Source organism: Panthera uncia, chromosome B4 (assembly GCF_023721935.1).
Source record: "Panthera uncia isolate 11264 chromosome B4, Puncia_PCG_1.0, whole genome shotgun sequence".
NCBI classification, from domain to species: Eukaryota; Metazoa; Chordata; class Mammalia; order Carnivora; family Felidae; genus Panthera; species Panthera uncia.
In genome coordinates, this window is record NC_064809.1 from 132,711,067 (window position 1) to 132,732,750 (window position 21,684).

Genomic DNA, 21,684 nt, shown 5'->3' on the forward strand with positions numbered 1-21,684 from the left:
TAAAAACACAAACACCCTGGCAGCTACAACCAAGATGTATTTTTAAATGTTTATTTATTTTGGGGGGGGGGTGGGCAGAGAGCCCGATGCGGGGCTCAAACTCACGAACCCGGCGATCATGACCCGAGCCGAAGTCAGAAGCTCAACCGACTCAGCCACCCAGAGGCCCCACAACAGAGAGTTTTAAAAAGTCTAAATATCAGTAAAACGAAGAAACGGCCACGAGTAAAGCCTGCAGTTTGCTCAGCGTGCTGACCTCTGGTTTCACCTGACTTGACTACCCACGTTGTTCCTTCACCTCACTTGCCTTACTTATTCCAGGCACGCGGTTGGACAGACGCAGAGCGTGACCAACGACCCAGCAGCGGAACAAACAGGGCTCCTTGTGGGAAGCTTCAAGTTCATCCGGAGAGACGGCCCCTTCCTCTGGCCAAAGTCCACAACAGCACCCGTGCACGCCTGGCGGACGGGGGCGCTGCGCGACGCGGAACCGGGAGTGGGGGTGCCGACGGGGCTCGGGGTGGGCGCGAGCGTCGGCCCGCTGCCGGGGTGCCAACGCCCTAGCACGGCTGACGCCCAGCGCCAGGAGAGGTCCCTGGAGGCAGCTGGGGAGCAGTGCACAGCCGGCCCTTGCGAGCCGGGGAGAGCCAGCCTCACCAAGGTGGCATGGCTCTCTTCGGTCACTGCCAGGGCAGCAGCTGTGGGCATGCGCCTGGCCTCCTTCCCGGTTGCGTGTCTCAGAAAAAATCGCTTCACTTCTTGAGTCTCTTCCGTAAAACGGGAATGATAATCTGTGCTCCACAGACAAGACAGCGTAGGTATTCCGACGCTAGGTCTTTCTACGGGGGCACCGAAGGCCGGGATCTTCTGCGGATCTGGAGAGAGGTCCTCACGGGGACCTTGTCTAGGCCCGGCAGCCCCCCCTCAGAGAAGGCTCTCAGTTGAGGGGATCTCACGGGCCACTGAGACATACGCTGTCTCTCATCAGGTCTCCCGAGAGACTCCCGCCTTGGCCAGGGGCCGGCCAGTGGGGGGTGGCCGCCAAGGGGCCTCCCTGACCACCACCACCCTGATGATGGCTCCCTGGCGCCCACGAGGTACAGGGGCTGGTGTTCGGGCTTCTTCCCAGCTTCGTCTCCCTCCGCCTCCTACTCGTACTCCAGCCTGCGATTTCGCGCTGCCTGCTGACCGCCCCCTGGCACCGCCCCCTCCACGCCCTCGCCCCTCCTGTCTTCCACAAACAGAATCCTAGGCCTGTCTCAAACTGCACCGGTTCCACAGGGCTTCCCGATGGCGACCCCACGCGACCCCCACACACTCCCCCCACCCCCCCGTATTAACCGCCCAGGGCTGTCCTGGGGCTGGCACAGGCAATCGATGCCACTCAAACGGATCCGTGCTTTCTCCCTAAACTGGGAAGAGCCTGAGGGCCCCTGTTTGCGCTCAGGCTCATCTGTGAAGAGAGAGATTCAATTTCCATTCCCAGCCAAAGAAACACAACTCACCAGAAACCCTGCTAATTATCACTAACCATAAATTTGTCACTGGGGAGCGGATGTGGCCTTGAACTTTGGCCGCTAAACCGAGTACAAGGCTTTAGAAGTCCCTCAGCTTTTTCTTCCACGGTGGCCTTGCAATCAGGCAGTCTTTCTTTCTGAGAATCCAGACTTAAAAATGAGCCACACTGTTGTTGTTTCTCTGGCAAAGGATAATTTAGGGGGTAATCCGGAGTTCCAGTCTAAGTCGACGTGGAAGCAGTGACATTGGGGCCGGAAGGGCGGGCCCCAAGCCCCACCAGTGATGGGCTGACCTCAAACGTGTCCACCTCAGTGGCCTTGGCAGCCGTGGGAGAGGCAGGCGAGGCCCCCGTCTTCCGCCTAAAGTCCTGAGTGAGGTCAGGGGACCCACCGAGGACTCCCCACCCAGGCTCCGAAGCACGGGGCACTTTTCCTCCAGCCGAGCGCAGGGCCAGTGCTGGATCGTCAGCGGAGAGGGCTTTGGGACCGCTGTACGTTTCTGACCGTTACACGGGAGCCTGCGAGCTTCTGTTCACGTGTTGACGTGCTGTAGCTGCTAATATCTGCTATCCTGGAAACTAAATGGGGCGGTTTGTATTTGTAAAAATAGAAACTGAAAATCTATCACATGTTAACATTAACACATTTTTTAATTAAAAACGATACTTTCCAAGACAAGGGGAGAGTTGGCTGAGAGGAGAGTCATCGTGGAGGAGAATGGGGTGGGTGCTGACTCCTGACCTTGCTGTTGGAACCCCTGGGGGTGCAGGTGGGCCTGAAGCTAGGTCCCCATCCCCCATCCATTCTCAGGCACTCATCACCTCTCGCCTCTGCCGGGGCAAGGGGGTGTCTCTGTCCCTGCACCTGCCACAGACTGGACGCTACAGGAAACGGTCAACCCGTGAGGTGTCCCATAAGGTGTTCGCTCCATAAGGCCAAGTGCCACTGCGTCCCTTCCTCCAGGAAGCCTTCCTCGGTCCCCAGCCTCAACTCGCAGCGCTGACACGGTGGCCATATTTCTCCTCTCTGGGCTTAGCATGACCCTCTGGCCGGGCCCTGCGGGCAGGCTGAGCTCTGAGCCTTCTCAGTGACCTCACTGTCCAATATAAGTCCTGCCTGGGAGGGGATCCTCCACAAAGGGAGGGAAATGGAATAACCTTCCCCTCTTCTATGGGGGTCTGGGACACGGGTCTGGGCCTCACAGCCAAGCAGCAACCGTGCTGGGAAATAGGCCGATACGGAGCAAGCCGCCGAGAAGAGCAGCCACCAACAGCTGGCTTCCCGTGGGGCTGGGCTCCTCTCGGCCTGAGGGCTTCTGGAGGCACCTCCTCCCCGCCATGGTGGCCAGCCGGGCATCACCATGGTGTCAGCGACCATTCCCCAGGCGGCTACGACTGCCGGCCTGGGGCCTGGAAGGAACCCGGCCGCCTCTGTGCCCGTAATTCGGCTCCACCAGCTACAGATGCAGTAAGCACATGACCTTCTCCTCACTCGGGGGCACACCGGCTTCTGCAGCCCACGAGAAGAGGTGAGGCGTGGCTGGCAGAGCCACAGATGGATCCCCGCGGCCCATCTTGTCCATCCATCCTGCAGAAGGGGAAAATGAGGCCCCCAGATGGGAAGTGTCTGTCCCAGATCACATGGCAGGACTGTAATCCAGGCTGCTGGGCTCCCAGCCAGACTCTCCCACCCCGGGGTCCCTGAGCTACACTTGTGGGACCCAGAAGGTGGACTGGCAGCATTTCGCGGGGTGAACAGAACTGGGAACCTGGCACCAGTGGTTGTCTTCGGAATTAAACACCTATTAAAATTCAAGGCCGGTTCAGACACCTCCTCCTCCGTGAAGCTCTCTGAGCAGCGCCTCAACAAAGCACGTAACCCCTGGCTCCCGTGACCTCGCACTGGCTACCACCGCGCATGAGGGCGGAGGCTCAGCTCAGCTACAGGACCGTCAGGCTCGCACGAGGCCTCGACTCTTGTGCCTGCGTCACCCCTTTAGCCTTTCCGAGCAGCACGAGGTTCCCTGAGCAGCCTGCCCGCCCCCCCACTCCTCGCCCGCTCGTCCTCTGAGTCCTGTTCTCCCTTTGCAGCCGTGCCGGCCTTCCCACCGGGCCGGAGGCACGAGGGCGGCCTCGGACAGGCCTGGCCCACACCCACCATGACCGCTCAGAAAGGTCGCGGGCTCTCAGCTGAGCGACGAGCCGACGCGCCAGCCCGTGAGACCGATGCCTCCGGGCAGCACTGGGCACAGCCCCCGCTACGTGACGGAGACGTGACCGAGTCTCCTGGCTCCGTGTCTCTTCCTTCCAGTCGGCAAAGTGCTGATGGGGTGGGAGGCAGGGACCGCTCCGTTTCTCCCCCGTGCACGTCGACCTGCGGCCACCTCTCCCACGAACCAGAGAGCTCCCGCAGGAAGGAAGGGGCCTCGTCCACCGCTACGTCCCGGTGCCCAGGACCCTGGCTGCACGTAGCGGGCCTTACCGAACACGGAGAGCCAGAGGGAGGGGCCAGCTCCCGGGCCCAGAGGGTGGCCTGCCCGTGGGCTCACCATCCTCTAGGCACCCCGAGGAAGGCTGTGCAGAGCTCAAGAGGGGCTGGGGCTGAGATGCGTTGTACCTGAGCCTCTGGTCAGATGCCTTCTTCTCCGGGTCTCTGTTTTCTAAGCTGGGAAATGGGTTGTCATGACCTTTACCTCCGAGGGTTGCCACGACACTCGAATGATAGAACTACGTGATGCGTGTGGCACAGAGCGGGTTCCTGCCTTTGTCTACCTTGTGCTACATGCGCGTGGTTGCGAAGTCACCCTCCTCAGCCGCCATGGGGAACTTAGAGGGACATCTTTATCCTTGTCTGTGTCCTCAGTGCCCAGCACAGGGGTGAAAGAAATACAAGGAGAGCAAGGGTGGGAGAGGAGGAGGGAGGGAGGAAGGGAGAGACGAAGGCTGTCCCGCCTGACAGCATCTCACAGAGAATCGTGACGGCGTTATGTGGCATTCGCAGCCATGTGTTCTCTGGGACGGCACCTCAGGAACTCAACAGCACACATTAAGGGCTCTGACAAGTCCCGCGGTCACTCGTGGGACAGCCCCCTGCCTCTCCCTTAACACAGTCCAAACCTACGATGACCCACGTCAGTCCCTCACCTTACGGATGAGCTCGACCAAGGTGGCTCAGGCCTGGGCAGGGGAAGGGGCTCTAGCTCCGTCTCCTGGAGCCTGGCGTGGGGCTTCCTCTGCCTCGGCCCCAGGGGTAAAGAAGGTGGCACTCTCTCTGCCCTCTCCCGGGGGGGCTGTCCTGAGGACAGTGAGCTGACAGGTAGTGTTACCAGCACAGCTACTGCCGAGGGTAAGTGAGTTTGAATAGATGAACCCCACGGCATGTGAGGTGCTCCAGGGGAACGGTCCTGGGCTCCTTACCGGAAGAGGCCTCAGCGTCTTCCGCTCCACCCCCTGTGCCGCAGCCCCACCCCGGCTCCCCTGAGGGGGCCGGGGCACTCTGGCCAGTTCTAACCGGCACGCCGTCTCTACCGATGCCAGCCCGTAGGCTCCTTCAGGGCAGAGGCCAAGGCCGGGGCCGGGCACGGCGCGGCTCTCCATGAGCCGCAGAACGGAAGGACCTTGGCCCAGACTCTGTCCTCCTGCGGCCCCTGCTTTGCACGGCATGTGCTCTTGGGAGCCGGACGACAAGACGGCATCCTTGGGCGGGGTGCAGCCTCCCTTGGCCCGGCTCCCCGTCCTGATGTGGGGAGTAACCACAGTGCCAAGTTCAGCAGGAAGGCCTGTTTACCTCCCTGCCTAGAGGGGAAAGAAGATCGAATTTCAGAGTCGTTTCCAGAAATCCTGGTCTTCAGGGACCCGGTGCCAGTCAGGCCAGGCTGCCCGCCAGGTCGAATCTAATTTGATCTAACCCGTCCAAATCTAATGATGCTCTGCAAACTCCGACCGAGTGTCTCTTTGTGCCCAGGATGGGGCGGGGAGTGATGAGGAGACAGACGCTTCACGGCCGCGTCACGGGGTCCGATTTCAGACTCTGCCACTTGCCCTCAGGACCTTGGGCAACCGTGTCCCTCTGAGCCTTAGTTTCCATCCATATAAAAGTGGCTAAGTCACAGGCCGGGCCTCCCAGGCGCTCACTCAGTGTGCCCTCCCCTTCTTTGGGCCACTGAGGCTAAGGACACAGATAAGAGCTTGAGGGACTGCGTCCCAGGCTGGGAGGGGGGCGGGCACAGGAAGGTTGTAAATAGGGTAGGGGTGCACTTCTGTGGCAGAGAGCTGTGGATGCTGTCAGAGGGCAGCCAGCACGGGCCACAAGCACATGGGAGGCGCTATCACCCTGAAAGGGACAAAGGAGCCTAGGGGAGGGCAGTGGCCGTGGGAGAGGGAGAAAGGCTGGGTCTGGGACACAATCAGGAGCCCTTTCTCAGTCTTTCAGAACACGTGATATAGAGACTAGGGCTCTGACGACGCTCTCGTGTGACTGAGCCCTCATCATGAGTCGCAGACATGGGTACGGCCATGCCCATCTCATGAGCAAGCACACGGAGGCTAGATCAGGGCGGGGAAGGACGTGCCAGGGCCGCGCCGTGCCTGGGGAGCAGGGCCGGGGTCCCGGGCCCTGCCTTCGGCTGCCCGGTGCCCAGGGCTTCCTCGCGATGGGCCCCTTCTCGATTCTTGCCTCCTCCGGGCCCTGGGACGGGCCCCGGCAGCCCTTCCCCGCCAGGGCCTAGTTTTCCCAAAGGCCTTCCGTCACATCTGGATTCTCCACGAGTATGTGCACAGAGCTAAACCACTGCAGAATCTGCCTGCCCCAAGCCAGTGTGCACATCGCGTCTTCTCGGCAAAGCAAAGTTCACGGATGCATCTCAAGCAGGACGGGGCGGGGGGCGGGGGGGTACGGGCCCAATCTGTTTGTACTTAGGAGCTGGGCCTTTCTCTCTGCCCTGGCCCAGGATAACAAAGCCAGAATGCGTGCCTCCCGGGGGTCGTTGCTATGGCGACTTCATCAATAACATCATTTTCCGCACCCATGTCCCTTAAACACACGGGAAGGGAAGGCGAGCTGGGAACGGGAGAGAAGAACAATTACCCTGCTCCGCCCTTCCCCCCACCTCCGGAGGGAGGGATTCCCCTCCCCTTCGACCTCATCAATAGAAAATTACGGAGCCCAGAAAGAGGCTGGAGCCTTCGGGGGTGGCAGGAAGACGCTACCGCCTTCCCCAACCCAGACGAGGCAAGCCGTCCAAGCGAGGCAGGCGAAAACCAGGGGGATGAAGGAAACATGGAAAGGCCGTGCCACGACGGAAAGGCACAGGAGCGGTGGCAGGGATGGGCCACTGGGGGAGCGGGGATTCGAACGACGACCACGACCGAGCCCGACTGCCCAGAGCTGCCCGTGTGCCGAGCTGTTCCACACACCAGGGTATTAGCCCCACTTAACAGATGGGAGCGCCGAGGCACAGAGAGGTGACCACTGAGGGGAGGCCTGGGGATCCAGGGGGCCGGATCTGGGGGCCCACCAGAAACTCGCTGCAGGCTGATGACAACCACGGCTACTGTCAGTGAGCGCCTGCTGTATATGCTAACTCTTTACATGAATAACCTCCTCAAAGCCTCCCGGGCACTTCTCCGAGTAACCTGTTCTCCCCACCTTGCAAGTGAAAAGGAGGAAGGAGTGAAGAGAAGTTGGGTGGCTTGCCCAAGGGACACGGAGCAGGGCGCCCCCACCTGGGGAGTGGGAGTACAGGAGACCACAGACTCCCGCTCACCCAGAGCCCCTCAAGGCCAGGCCCCGTGCAATTTGCCTCTTTGCGAATGTCCCTAATTGACTGTCTGCACGACTCTGGGCACAGGTCCTGTCAGCAGGCCCACCTGAGGGGTGACGATGCTGAGGCTCAGAGAGAGATCTCCCAACTGGTGGGGTGGAGCAGGGACAAGGTCCCCTTGGGCCCCTCTCCAGCAGCGGTCACACGCTCGCCCCACACCCTACCTACCACCCTGGGGCCCCCTCGGCTGCCCGCCTGCCCGTGTCTCACTGCCTCGGTGGGTCTGATCTTCCCTCACTGCCCCCCACCCCCCCCCCGCCCCCTAGGCAGGACCCTTCGGCCCTCCTACTGCCGGCCGCCCTTCCTTCAGGCTCAGCGGCCCCCTGCCGGGACGCACCGGCCCTTCTGAACTCGCACGCCGCCTCCTCTCGGTGCTTGCCGCCCAGCTGGGCCAGCCGTGGAGGTCCAACCCTCCTGCGACTGGACTCCTAACACCGTCCCCGTCATCTGCTCACTGGCCTACTTGCGCTTTCTTCCGCGTATGTTTAGGCCGGGTCCCCTCTACACCAGACCGTTCCACAAGACCGGGCTGCTTCTCCTCTGTGCCTTTCGCGGGCTCCGCTCTCGCAGGGGCCGCGACCACAGTCGAGCCGCTCGTGGGGGTTCAACACACGCCCGCGGGGCGGTGGGTTCCAGGCGCAGCGGTTGTAGACAAGTCATGGCTCTAAAGTGAAGCGGTCTCGCTGTGGATTACATGCCAGCAAACAGCCAGAAGGGACCAGTTTTCTGGAAAGCTAGAACTGGAAGGGACGTTGGAGACCATCTAGACAAAAGCCCTCCTTTTCCACTGGGTCACGCAGCAGTCAGCCCGGCGTCTACACAGAACCTTTCAACTCTGTCCCCTGGGGCTCTCAGGCTCCGCGTTCTTTCTGCCGCGTCAGGAGGCGGCTCACGGGGCGCTCGTCGGGCCCTCGCACATTCCATGAGCCTTTGCAGAGCACCACCTGTGCGAGCCTCCGTGCGGAAGCCGCGAGCCAGGCCAGCGGGATGCCCGGCCCACACGGTCACCGCTGCTCACCGTGTGGGCAGGCACTGCGTGCGACGCGCTGCTGAGACGTGGCTGGCTCCCGGCATCCTGGGTGACAGCAGGGGGGGTTGGGCCGGGCCTGCCCTCTCGGAAAGCAGGGACGGACACCAGCCTTCCTCCGGCGCCCCACCGGTGCCTGGACCAGGTCCGACACCCGGGCCCCCGGAAAGCTGTCTCTGTGGGATGGGAGGGAGCCTGTCTAGCGGATGCGAGGACCACGCGGCGGTCTGGGCAGACACGCGTGGACAAATGTGTGCAGAGCTCCGTGGGCGTCGCTGAGGCGGGGTGGGCCTGGTTTCCGGGTTCTGCCTCATGCCTCCCATCCCGGCCCATTTGAAGGTGTGCGGCCCCGAACCGGCCCAGCCTCCTGCTCTGTGAACCCCCTCGGGTCTCAGGTGCTCCGTGAAGGCGACCTGTCTCCCCCGTGTCCCCTCTTCCCCGGCCCCTGGGTCACCTCGCGGCTACCCCCCTCCCCTTCCGACCCCCTGAAGTTCCCCTGCTGACCACTAGGCGTCAGCACGAGCACGTCCAAGCCCGTCTGAGGCCCGGCAGGCTTTTCACTCCGCCCAGGCTCGAGAGGCCTGAGGTCTGGGGTGTCCTTCTCCTCCTCCCAGGGCTGCCAGATTTACACACGTGCCTGACAGACACAGAGGATGCCCAGTTACGTGTGGATTTCAGAAAAACAACAGACACTTCCAGGTATCAGTATGTCCCAGATGGCACGTGGGTCATACCTACACTAACAAAGTATTCGTTGCTTACCTGAAACCCAAGTGGCAACAGCGTCCTCTCTTTCATCTGACAACCATATCCCTCCCTAGAGGAAGCCATGGGGGACAGTCAGCTCACAGCCCCCAGACCATGGGCCTGGCCGTGACCAGGGAACAAATCGTTTCTCTCTCGACAGGCGACTAGACGGAGGGGACCTGGGGGGGGGGGTGCCCGGCCCCCACAGTGTTGCCACAGCAGCCCTGGGGCCCCTGGGAGGAGGAGCCGATAAGAACGCTGGGGGACATGCTAGCAGGAGGTCCTCTGAGGACACAGAGCAGCCCCCTGGCCCCACAGCTGGTGCTTCTCCTCGGCGGCCTGCCGCGGCGCAGTTCAGAGCGGGGGCTCGAGAGACAGAGACACTTTGTGTGGCTCCGTCCCAAACCAGCGGTGCTGCGGTCCCTCCCGGCACCCCCATCCCCTGCTTTGTGCCCTGTGGTGGCGGCTGTCCCTGCCAAGCGTCCTCTGGGAAGTAAAGGGTATAAAGGGCTAGGTACACAGTAGGCACTCAACAAATGTTGAGTACGTCTCCCTTTCCCGCGAGCTCATATCAAAGGCAGGTGTAACCACTTGTGGGAACTTAATGCAGATTCTCACCATTGATTCTAACTTAGACGGCCTAGCTGTGGCTTCCCCGGATACATGTTTGGGTGCACGAGGTGGGAGGGCGCCGGGAGGAAGAGGGCAGGGTTGGGGCAGCAGGGAGGAAAGGTGCCCCGATGAAGAATCAGCGTAGGCAGAGAGGCGAGGAGGTGGCCGTGGCAGGGGAGAGTCTCCGAGCCTCTGGCAAACTTGGGCTCTCCCGCTGGAGGGGCCTCGGCCGACTGCACGCAGCCGGGGAGCCCACGCAGCCGGGGAGCCAGCCCAGGCGAGACCGGCAGCCGCGGCCCCCAGCCAAACCACGGCCTGGCTCCACGCGCGGGGCAAGTCCTCGCCGGGTGCCGCGCATCCTGCCCACGGGAGGGACCTGCCACCGAGGCCACACACGATTCAGACCTTTGTTCCCCCCACGAGGTCAATCCCATCCCGTTTCACTGCCACTCGGCACGTCTCCTCTGCTCCCCGCACTGGGTTTGGTGTAAGAAACATATCTGTGCCCTTTCTAGGAGCTCACACACGGGTCTCCTGAGAGAGAGAGGGAGCGAGAGAGAGAGAGCGCGCGAGCGAGCTGAGCCACTCAGAACCTTGTGGCACACACGGAGAGGAAGACGTGTCTGGCAAGAGTCAGAGGTGGCTTCACGGAGGAGGTGAAAGCGAGCCGGGTTCTGAAGGAGGACGACGAGTTCTCCAGGAAGCGAGGGGCTGGGGAATGGCATTTGAGGCAGAAAAAGAGCACCCTCCGAGGCCCGTAATGGGTAAAGGACACACATAGGAGGGCTCCATGGACAAATCTCTCTGCTTCTCAATGTCCACTTCCTCGCCTGCAAGAGGGACTTAGTGGCACAAGACTGTTCTCGGGATCTGATCACTCGTGGCAAAGCACAGGCACGGGGCTGGGCACACAGCGGTGCCTAGACACACTGTGTCCAGAGCAGTCCTTGTAAATATTAATTCATGAGTATCAACGAATACCGATGTCTGCCCCACTTCACGGAACAGAAACTGAGGCCACGGGACTTGTGGCCGCCAAGGGGGCCAGGGCTAGGTGCCTCTCGGGCTGGGTCCACCGTCTGCCCTGCACGGTCCTCTCTGGGCGGCCTGAGGCGCTGCAGCACAGGAAGATCCCCACCGCCAGCGCCACAAAGTAAGTGCTGGGGTCCCGGTGCCCGGCCAGGGCTGGCTGGAGGCCAGGCCAGGAGAAGGGCGTGAAGCTGGGCTCACCAGCCAGAGGAGTTGTTTATGGGGTGGGAGGCTCGTAAAAAATAATGGGCTGGATTTATCGTCCCCGCCTCCGGGGCCGTTCCGGACTGCACAGGGCTGGGACGGGTCCCCTCCGGCGGCACCGTAAATCTTCCCGCTAAATGCGAGAGCTGTTTATTCTCCCGCCCACCTGGCCTGCAGCAGGCAGGGGGATCGAGGAGAACCTGTGCACAAGCCCTGCCCTGTGCTCTCGGGCCCGGCTGGTTCACCCCGGGGAGAGCTGGCAGGGGTAGCCCTGAGGCCAGGGTGGGATCCGCTAGTGTGCCCAGGCCGTTTCCCCTCATTTACAACAGAAACTTCCCAGCCCATACACCTGCGGGGTCCCAGCACCCACAGCTGATGATGGAAAGCTCCGGCACAGGGCAGGAGATGTCCCTGGCCCTGTAGGAGCCACGCTGGAGCCCCCTGGGTCAAGGCCTGGCCTTGGGCCAGGGGAACCACATCTTGGGAGCCCAGGGGAGCCCGCCAGCCAGGCACACTGATAAGATCCTAAGCTGTGCTTTGTGGCTGGGGTAGCTCAGAAGGGACTGTGGGTCTGTCCACAGGCTTGTTTACTGGAATCTGGAAGTAGATGGAGCAGGAGAAGGGAAATGGCTGTAGCATTAGAAGGTCGGCCCCTCCTCGTCCTGAGGACCGTCTCTTGGGGTGGCCCGGCTCAGTTCTCCCTCCGGGAGTGGGGATGACAGCACTCACCCAAAGTACCTCCCAGAGTGGATGCAAGTGTCAGAGTGATGGGGAGCGTGAGCTGAGCAACAGAGGGGTGGGGATGAGCCTAGCAAGGGAGGACACCTGCTCGCAGAGAAGGTGCTGGGGACGGAGTCCAGTCTGACTGCCGGCCAAGGTGAAGGGCAAGTCAGAGCAGGAAGGGCAGGGTAGAAGACAGAGTCCAGAGGAGGGCCAAGGACCGGCCTTGGAGGAACGCGGAAGGAGGGTCTAGGACGAGCGCAGGGACCGACAGAGAGGCTGCTCCTGGGGTCTCGGCAGGCGGCCCTCTGCTCTGGCCCAAACCCAGGGCCCTGTACCCGAAAACCCCCCAGTGGCTCTTGCTGGGGAGTTCCCCAGTCAGTGCCTGAGTGGTGTGGGCTTTAGCAGCGGGCTCAGATCCCGAGGACAAGGGTCCCGAGGACAGAGGCTTCTTGCTGTGGCTGACTGGAGGGGTGTGGCCTGCAGGGCTGGAGCCTGCGTGCTGGCTGGAGGGACTTCATCTGAAGTGCAGCACTCGGTCTTCTCTGCTGACTGAGTGAGCGGGCCCGCTGGCACTCCCCCACAGCCCAGGACCCCTGTGCTGGAGCCTAGTTCCCCCTCCCCCCGCGCCGTGCTGGCACCCCGACCCACAGCCCTCACCTTCGTGTCTGCCTCCCCTGCCGTCTGTGCGTCCTGGGAGTTCAAGCCCTGGCTCAAAGGTGGGGCTCTGAGCACTGCCCCCCAAGCAGGACGGGGGAACCCAGACCCTTCCCATGCCCGGTCACAAGGTCACTCGGTGACATCGATGGCAATACGCCGTCCCCAAGCCCCCAGAACACGTGCAGGGAGACCAGAAACTCCACTTGAGTATCCCAGGCCCCTAAACCCCGATGAAGCCCCAGATTCCGGAGATTTCCCTCACATCCGTCAACGCCCAGAGAGTTGCTGAGGCTCCAGGCCGGGGCCAGGCCGGGGCTGACCAGGCGACGGGGGTGGCCACTTGCACTGGCCCCCAGCCTCTCCCCGGGCCAGGGTGCTGAGCACGTTCAGCCTCATGGGAAGCAGCGGTGGACTGGTCCTGCGCGGAGCCTGCGGGCTCCCCTCCCGGGCTCCTTGGGTGGCTGGAAGCCAGGCCCTGTCTCGTCCGGAGGCGGCCGCCGCTGAGATACCCTGCACCCACGTGACTCGGGCAACAGGCTCCCCAAAGTGTAGACCTGAGGGGGCGGGGCTCTGCAGAAAGTCCCATGTGCCCTGCCTCTCACCTTCCCTCGGCCACCCGTCACCTTCTCCTTGACCGCTGTTCTGTCACCTTCCCTTCCTCTTGTCACCTTCCCCTCGGCCGTCCTTCTGTCTTCTTCCCCTCGGCTACCCTCCTCTCCGCCCACACTACCCACATGTGAGTTCTAGACCCTGACGCCCGCCAGCATCACTTGCCGGAAAACTGCTTTAGCTCGCTGCCCACCCCAAGGTGCTTAGTGACCGTCCCGAAGTGTGGACCCTGCCTCCGCCCCCCAGGACTGACAGGGTGCCCTGCAACATTCACAGCAAAGTCCACAAAGTCCCACCGAGCACATTGCCTTGACCCTCTCACTCGCATCCGCTTTGGGTCTGGTTTCAGGGTCTGGGATGCACTCTCTCCAACAGGCAAGAGGGGCTGCTGGGACACAGGCTCTCCTGGCCAACCAGAGCAGAGCTGACATCTTTGGTACAGAGGACCCCTGGCCAGACGCGAGGCCACGCCAGCCTGTGTGAAGGGCCAGGCAATGAAGGGCAGTTGGGTGACCCACGGGGAAGAGAAGAGTGCGGGGGGGGGGGGGGGGGGGGGGGGTGGGAGCGGCCAGAGACCCGGAGTCTAGGCTAGGTTGGAAACCAAATCAAAAGCAACCACATAAGAGAAGCATCACGCACGTCGGAGGGGCTCAGATCGGAGCCCCCTTCCCTGCACGGTACAGACGTGACCTGTCGTCACTGCGACCTGCCAGGCCCAGTCCGATGGCGCCAGGGGGGTGGTGTCTGAGGGCCCTCCCCGCTCCAGATTATTCCAGAACTCAGGCCCATGAAGGGATGAGGTGGGCCCCCTGTGTCTCGGGTTTCTGCCTGTCTCCACGGCCCACTTCGAGTTGCTTTTCAAGGTTAGCTGCTTCTGACCCGTTACTTTCAACCCAGGCCCGGACCCAGATGGTCCCAGCAGCCTCTCACCCTTCCCTTCCCACCGCAACCCCCACTGCCCCGCAATCTCCCAGGGGCCCCTCTGCCCACCGCCTGCCCTACTCACTACCAGCTGGCTCCCTCAGGGGCCACCCGCTCTGAGGGACTTCCTCCGCCCGTTCCACCTCCCCCAGGCTCCCAGCCCCCAGACAGAACTGAGTTCCCTTTGGCCGAGCCCCTCAGCACTGCTGCTCCGGGCCCACGCTGACCACCCAGGATGCCACGCCATGCCACGCCATGCCACGCCATGCCACACCCAGGGTGCAGGCTCGGGCACCACAACCCCAGGCCAGGTTGGCAAGCACGCTGGACGAGAGAGTCCCTCCTCTCTTTAGAACCCAATTTCCATGCCTCTCGGAGAAGAGGTGATCCACGGGGTCATGGTGGTTCCTTTCAACGGCGGTGGTCCGGATCCGCAGCCAGACCACCTGGGTGCCGGCTGGGCGCCCCACCCCCCCAGCCACGTGACCCTGGGCGCATCTGCGTGTGGGGGTAGCTGGTACCTACTTTGAAAGGTTCAAGGAGTCACACAAGGAAATATTAGGGTGACCGTATGTCTGGCTGTGCCCAGGACAGTCCCAGTTTGTAGCTGCTGCCCTGTCATACTTAATCATGCCTCTTTTGCTCTCGAAGCGGGCGGGCGTAGATACTAACTCATACAGCCCCCCGTGGAGAGAGGCGGAGAGGGCGCAGCGTGCCTGGCAGGACGTTCAGCTATTGAGTGATAATTCTAAGATTTATTGACTCATTTAAGTAATCTCCACACTCAACGTGGGGCTTGAACTCACTACGCCGAGAGCAAGAGTCGCAGGCTCCAGTGACTGGGCCAGCAAGGTGTCCCCACGATGTCAGTTCCTGATCGCTGAGGCGGTTACGCGAAATCGACATGAAATGGGATGGCCGAGAGCCGTATGCATACACAGTACGGCTGTCAGCTTCCCCGTGTAGATGCTGTTCTCCAGTGACGGGAGATGTGGCCGTGGGGGAAAACTGGGTGACGTGTACACGGGACCTCTCTTCACTGGTTTTTTTTTTTTTTTTTTGCACTTTCTTATGAATCTGTAATTATTTCAAAATGGATGGTTAAAAAAATCCTATCGTCTTGTCTCCAGTTACGCTCCTCATAAGCCTACAGGAAAAAGGAACAGATTCTGACAGTCTTTCCTGTAGAGATCTAATGAGCAAAATAATTTTTAACTCAATCGAGGCCATCTTTGCATAACGCAGTCACCCAGAGTCGGGCTGTGACCTGGCAAATGCGTGAGAATGTTCCCACGGGGCAAACGGCTGGGGCAGAGCCCAGGCACGTCACCAACCGGTCGGGAGTCCCCAGCGTCCCACCTGCGTGTGCACATGGAGCCCCCACCACAGTCTTCACAGCAAACCCGCTGTGAGGCAGCAGCACGGATCGGCTGACGACAGCGAAGTCAAAAGGGAAGGGCTATTTCCGGCTCGGGTGTCTGGGGACATTCGGCACGGGGACAAACACTAACGAGCATTCTGTGGCCCTTAAGGGGAGTGGCTGTCTTGGTAACTGAAGTTCATAAAGGTTTTATGAACTGTAGGGAAAAGAGGCCAGGCTGACTCAGGTTGTTTCCCCGAAGAGGAGAGGGAAATGGGTGTGCCATTTCGGGAAATTTCCACCACAAAGCGTGTTTGAAACTCTTGGTGCTCAATGAGGCATGTGTGGCGTAGGGAACGCTCACGTCTGGGGAACGCCGAGGAGGTGTCCCTGCTGTCCCTCGGGGCCTCTCCTGGGTCTCACCCCCACTGGGCGGACTAGGCACAGGGGTCCAAGCCTCGTCAGAACCCTCCACGTAGTCTGCCTGGGCTTAGGGGCCAGACCACCAGAGCAGTGGCTACGCAACCTTGGGCAGGTTCCCTAACCTCCCTGTGCCTCAGCTTCTGAATCTGGAAAATGGGGTCATGGCAAGGATGCGATGTGCGAGTGTGTGAAAACGTCTGGCGTTCAGTAGGCATACAGTAAATGCAGCTCGTGCTATCATTTATCATTTAACACAAAGGAAGCCAACCTTCCCTGTTCCAGGCCCCACATCTGATTCTCGCTGGAACCAGAGTCACCCCTGACGCCAAGTCTTGAGCTCTGTGAGAAAGTGCCACAGGGAACGCCGGTGGTGGGAGGGCAATGGGGTTTCCTACCCGTATTTACACGTGCATTTAAACAGGCTCAGAGGGCGTTAAAGGGAACGGTAAATGTGCACGGGGGAAACCCGTGATGCCGCTGCCGGGACAGTGCCAGCCTGGCTCTGCAGGGGGCTCAGCCTCCCAGGGGCACAGACGCTCAGCTGCCCTGTGGCCTGTTCTGGGGCATCAGACGCGGGAAAGGGGGCAGCACGGCCCGGCTTCCACGCGCTCAGCCATGCGGCAGCCCAGCCTCTCTCCGGCGGCCTCACAGAGCCTCCGGGTCCCTCTCACTGGGCTCAGTGCCTGGCCCAGACCACACCATTCCCTAGCTCGCACTGACCAGGAATCTGCCCGCACAACCCGAGGCTGAAGAGGGCCTGGGGGCCCAGGGAGCATCATTCTCCTTTCTCCCCTTGTCCTTTCCAAAGGGCCTGATGTTGGCACAGGACACAGGGCTGGAGCGAATACAGTCTCTGCCCACGTGGAGCTCCCAAGCTGCAGGGGCACAGGCACCAGGTAGAAGACAGTTTTGAGTAGCCAGCCAGAGACGGGGTGGGAGACGGGCCGTCGCTGGAGCACAGAGGGGGCAGAATTCTCCCTGGGGTCGGCTCAGGCCGGGCTGCAGAGAGAGCGGGTGGGTGTTCTCACTGAGGACTGGGAAGGAGCGGCAGTCAGCTGATGGTGGGGTGGGGCACCCCAGGCCTGGGAACACTGTGTGTGACGGACACCCGATGACCTCTTCATGCCGGGGTTCCCGACTGCCCGTGCCCGGCAGGGGCTCGGCACACGGCTCAAACCTCAGCAGCAGGATAGGGGGGCTGGTCTGACCTCTGCAGCCCTAGGTGGAACAGAGGGTGGATGCTGGCGAGCCTGTGCCGGCCGAACGAGTGAAGCCAGTCATCTCGACGGGCCCCAGGCGTTGGCACGTGCCATCCTGTGCGCGGATAAATCCAGACGTGAGGGCGAGCAGTTTGCCCCTGGGAAGGGGGTCTCTTGAGGATGAGGACTTACTCCCTATCTCCCCTCCGCCCTCAGCTGAAGCTCAGGCTTCAGCCAGTACCCAGCACACATCGGCAGAGCCTTGCCCAGGGCGCACCTGCTCTGACTCTGCTGCTGGCTTGCTGTGGGCCTGGGGTGAGGCCCCGTCCTCTCCGGGCCCGTTTCCTCATCTGTGACCAATTACCGTAATCGGAACCCACGTTTATCAAGTGATCTTTGCGGTATCTTTCCCACCCTATGAAGCAGGTACTGTGCTATCCCCATTTTATGGACCGGGCACGGAGGAGTTGAGGGACTTGCTCAAGGTCACGTGGATCATGACTGCTGGAGCTGGGATTCTGATCTAGGCAGCCAGGCCCCAGAACCCGCGCTCTTAACCGCGGTCTGACACAGGGATGACAGGTCTCCTTGGGTGTCTAAGGGCCCTCTGGGTTGGGCTGTAACATGTGCAGCCCCTCAAGCCCCCTCGCGAGCCTGTGGCTGTTTCCCACAACTGTGGGGACAACGTGACGCTTCTCTTGACCCTGGTGCCTACCGCCACCGCCAGAGATCAGACCACGAAGGTCTGGTGAGGTTTCAGGGTGCAGGCGTGCAGGACGGCTTCCTGCTTAGAAGGGCGTGGACTTCTCCAGCCCACCGTGTCAGCAGCCGTGGCAGCCGAGGACCAGTGCCGGGAAGGGGGCAATCCTTCACCAGGCTGGTGAAACCATTCTCTTCACCACCTCCCCTGCTCAGACCCGAACGCTAGACCCCTAGGAGCTCCAGATCCTTCCCTCCAGAACGTTTTTTTCTCAGCTCGTTATTCTACAGCAACTCCAACCCTTATTTAGCATTCAGTCTTTCTTCTAGACCGAACGCTTCACAGGGGACCATGTCTGCTTTCGCTCACACTGGGATCCTGAGGACCAGACAGACACCGGGCAACACGAATGAATGAAACGGTGGCCTGCCATCACACAGCTGGTTAGACCTACGCCTTCCTGAACACCTTCTTCTCCTAAACCCGTTCTACTCAGACCGAAGGAAAGAATTCTTCCCCAGGAGGGAAGAGACAAGTTCATCCAGGAGGAAACACCTTCGTGGAACACAGACGTGACGTAGATTTAGGCAAAAAGGGCAGGCGTGGGAGAGGGAGAGAGCTAGAAGGTGCCGGCTCCTCGGTGGCCCATCCGCTCTGGGCTCCCAGGACTCGTGACCACAAAGGGGGCGGTGGAGGCTGGGACTGGCCTGGACCGGCTACCCCCAGGCTGTTACCGCTTGCTGGGCCAGGGGCTGAGTGGGGGTGAACGTGGGCTGTGACGGCACCAGAACCAGCACCTGGAAGCACCGAGGAGAAGGAGATGGGCCCCAGATCCCAACAGCTCTTCATCACCCCCCGCCCAGTGCCGGGACAGAGCCTGGGTTCCTCACATCGAGCCTGCGTTCTAAACACCTAGAGAAGCTGCCTGCAAGTGGCCTCCCCTAGGGCAGGCGCTGCGCTCGACTGCTTCACGGGGTTTTCCTAACAGATCCCTCACTTGCCTGGGAGGGATCACCGGTCCCGATTTACAGAGGAGGAGACCCAGGCAGGCAGGAGTGGCTGTGCAGGGGCCATGGAGAAGAGCTGAAAGCCTAAAACTCCCAACCCCGGCCCGGCCAGATCCACATACCTCCGGCCAGGGTTTGCACCAGTGCCTAGGAAGCGGGGCCACTCAGAAGGGCTGAGTCCCAGGCGCTCGTTTCTCGGCCAGGAGCGCAGACCGACCCTGGCTGACCTTGTGCGTGCATCCAGGCCCCTCTAATCAAAACCAGACCTCGTGCTCTCCTCCCTGCTCGGGGCAGGCTCCAAGGCGCCAACAGGCATTAGGAGAAGTCAGGTGACACGAGGAGTCTGATTTGCCAAATGGCCCTGGGCTCATGGGCCCTCCCGGGAGGAACGGGGATCAGGGGGCATTTAGGTGCAAAACAAGCTGGGTCTCTGCACCCCCGACACACTCTGAGTTTCGAGTGATGCTCCAACAAGCATCACTGTGGTCGGCACGCACTCGTGACGGGCAGTTGTCACAACCGACGGAGGCTCAGGAGGGAGGCAACCTGCCGGGTCACCTGCGCCCGTCTCCGGCCGCTGGCATTAACGAGCGGTCAGCAGACGTGCTGTGCACTTGGCCTGTCTTCTTCAGACCTTCCACACGGCCTGTGGGAGCCCTGGAAATGCTGTCACTCGCCCCTCGGGAGGTATCCCGGACGTTGTCTGCTGCTTTTTGGATGGACTCGTTGCCCAGATTTAAAACTTGGGAGATTGACACAAAAATCCTAATAAGAGAAGGGACTTCTTTAACCAACGTGCTGGTTGGTGCTGGTTAACAAAGACTGGGCTTGAGGCCCCCAAATCTGCACTCTGGCTAAATCTCAAGTCCTGGCATCAGGATCCGGTCACCCCAGGGCCTTTGGGAAAGGTGAGGCGCGTGGGCTCAAGGCTCTACTGCACGCTTGATTTGAGGCCCAGCCCCTGAAGTATCTGAGAGGCCCTGGAAGTCCTCCACTCTCCCCTCCAGCACGTTTCCCACCTCTGCTCAGCCAGCTTCCCACAGCTGCCCTCTCTGCACACCCTCTAAACTCCTGCCCATGCTCTGGCGGCCTCACAGGGTCCGGGCCCTGCCAGGCTCCCCTCCTCCTGGGCTCCTCTCCCCTTGGCTCACTGTGCTCCACCACCCTCGCCTTCGTTTTGCTTTTTGCCCGAGTCTGGTCCATTCCTGCCTCAGGGCCTTTGCAGACGTGCTGCCTGGCACGCTTCCCCCAATTCTTCCCGTGGCGGCTCTTGGCCATTCTGTTTCAGCTCACGTGTGGCTTCCGCAAAGAGGAAGCCCGCCTACTTCTGTCTGTTCTGCCACCTTCTTTCTTTCCTGACCGGCCTCATCACATCACAGCTCAAGACGTGCGCTGGGATCCCGACTCCGCCCTTTCCCTATGGTGTGACCTCGGGCGAGTCTCCTAACTTGACTGCTTTGGCTTCCCCGCTGTCCCAGGGTCATAACATCCCCACCTCACCGGGTTGCTGTGAGGGCCTAGCTCAGAGTAAGCACATGACCCCTCGGCAGCCAGCCGGCCGCTCTCCACGTTAATGTGTCCCCTGACCCTACTCCTCCGGCTGCTGCTGAGGTTTGTCCGGTGACATCCTTAGCCAGACGAGTGCCTCCGGGCCAAACCGGGTCCCGGTTACCGACAGAACGCGGCCGGGGTCTTGTGTCCAGCCTCGCGTCGGCCCCCCCTTCCCACGCATCCTCCTTTCAACCAGGGGCCTCACAGCTTCACCTGGACCCCGCTCGCGGGAAAGCTGCTCTTCAAAGGAACAAGGCAATACCGCCTGGCTGGAGAAGAGGCTCGGCCACCCCGGCCTCGGGGACTTCACGGCTTGCTCAGAGCCGTCACCCTGTAAACCCCCCCCCTCTGCGAGGAAAGCAGGAACTCCCTCCTCACCACCAACTTGCACCCGCTTCCCCATAAATCTGCTTCCTATAAAACTCGGGTTGGGCCCCCGGTCCTCATCTGGGACAGCTGGACCGCGCAGCCCTGCAGCCCCACAGCCCCGGCCGCAGGCTCCCGGGGAAGTCCGCACGACACAGCGGCAGTGGGCACCAGGGTGTGCAGAGCTTGGCGCCCACGTCCTTCTGGGGACACGGCAGAGTGGGGACCGCCGGACTTGTCGCGTCCTTGAGGAAATTGCCTGAACAAGCACGGAGCATCGAAGGCATCCAGTGAAATGGCTCTGTTTCCCTATCCCGGGCTTTGTACTTTTAACTGTTTCCTTCTTTGCTTTCTCAGGAATTGCTTCCAAATAACAAGCACAGCCAGCGTCCCCCAGCCTCGCCTTGCAGCCCCTGTAGCTTTAGTGCACGCAGATCACTGCACACGCAGGGTCCCGTCCCCCCTTCCGGAGAGCCTGGCGGGGCACCACCACATCTCCACGCTGTGGACAAGGAGGCTGAGGTTCTCGGCTCACCGCCAGGGAGCAGCAGCACCGGAGTTGTGCCCGGCAGGCTGAGCCAGAGCCCGGGGCCTGCCTTTCTGTCCCCACGTTTCAGTGTGAGCCACTCCCTGGTCTCCTGCTGGTGCCACGGACCCCGGACTGGGCCCTCATAGGGGCCCCTCGAGGCCCCTCCGGTATCTCCGACGTGTCAGGGGTCAGCGATGGGGGAGGGGCTCAGGCCGGGGCCAGGCGGCTGTCCTGGCCTCCTTCCCCATCTACTCTCTCGACCGCACACGATGGCCGGGCCCCAGGAGCGCTGGTCCCCGCCCCTGCCCTCAGCCCACTCCATTGCAGCACGCAGCCTGCCCCGAGATTCCAGACCTTGCCATCATCTTAAGATATGCCTCTGTGCCTTTGCAAATGCTGTTCCCTCTACCTAAAAGCCCCTCTCCTCTACGCATGTGGGTCCTGCCTTCTGGCCAGCTGTCCTACCTCACAGTCCTGCTTCTCTGGGCCCAAACTCTGACCACCCCTCCTCTGATACTGTGGACCTTCACTGCCAGGCTTGGCTGGAGGCCAGGCTCTGTCCCAGCCTGGGGCTGTCTCCAGGTTACTCTGGCTGGCCAGTGCTCCCCAGTCCCTCTGTACTGCCCCGGGCCGGCCTGCCATCCCACCCAACAACCAGAGGGAGGCAGGCTCCCGACCACAG

At 61.5% G+C, this 21,684-nt stretch overlaps 2 protein-coding genes across 4 annotated transcripts in view; both read right to left on the minus strand.

Annotated features, from left to right (window-relative positions):
- Window positions 1-21,684, minus strand: part of TTLL1 (TTL family tubulin polyglutamylase complex subunit L1) — a 267,977-nt gene that overhangs the window by 195,616 nt on the left and 50,677 nt on the right. The gene's annotated exons all lie outside the window — the stretch shown is intronic.
- Window positions 1-21,684, minus strand: part of SCUBE1 (signal peptide, CUB domain and EGF like domain containing 1) — a 131,608-nt gene that overhangs the window by 59,024 nt on the left and 50,900 nt on the right. The gene's annotated exons all lie outside the window — the stretch shown is intronic.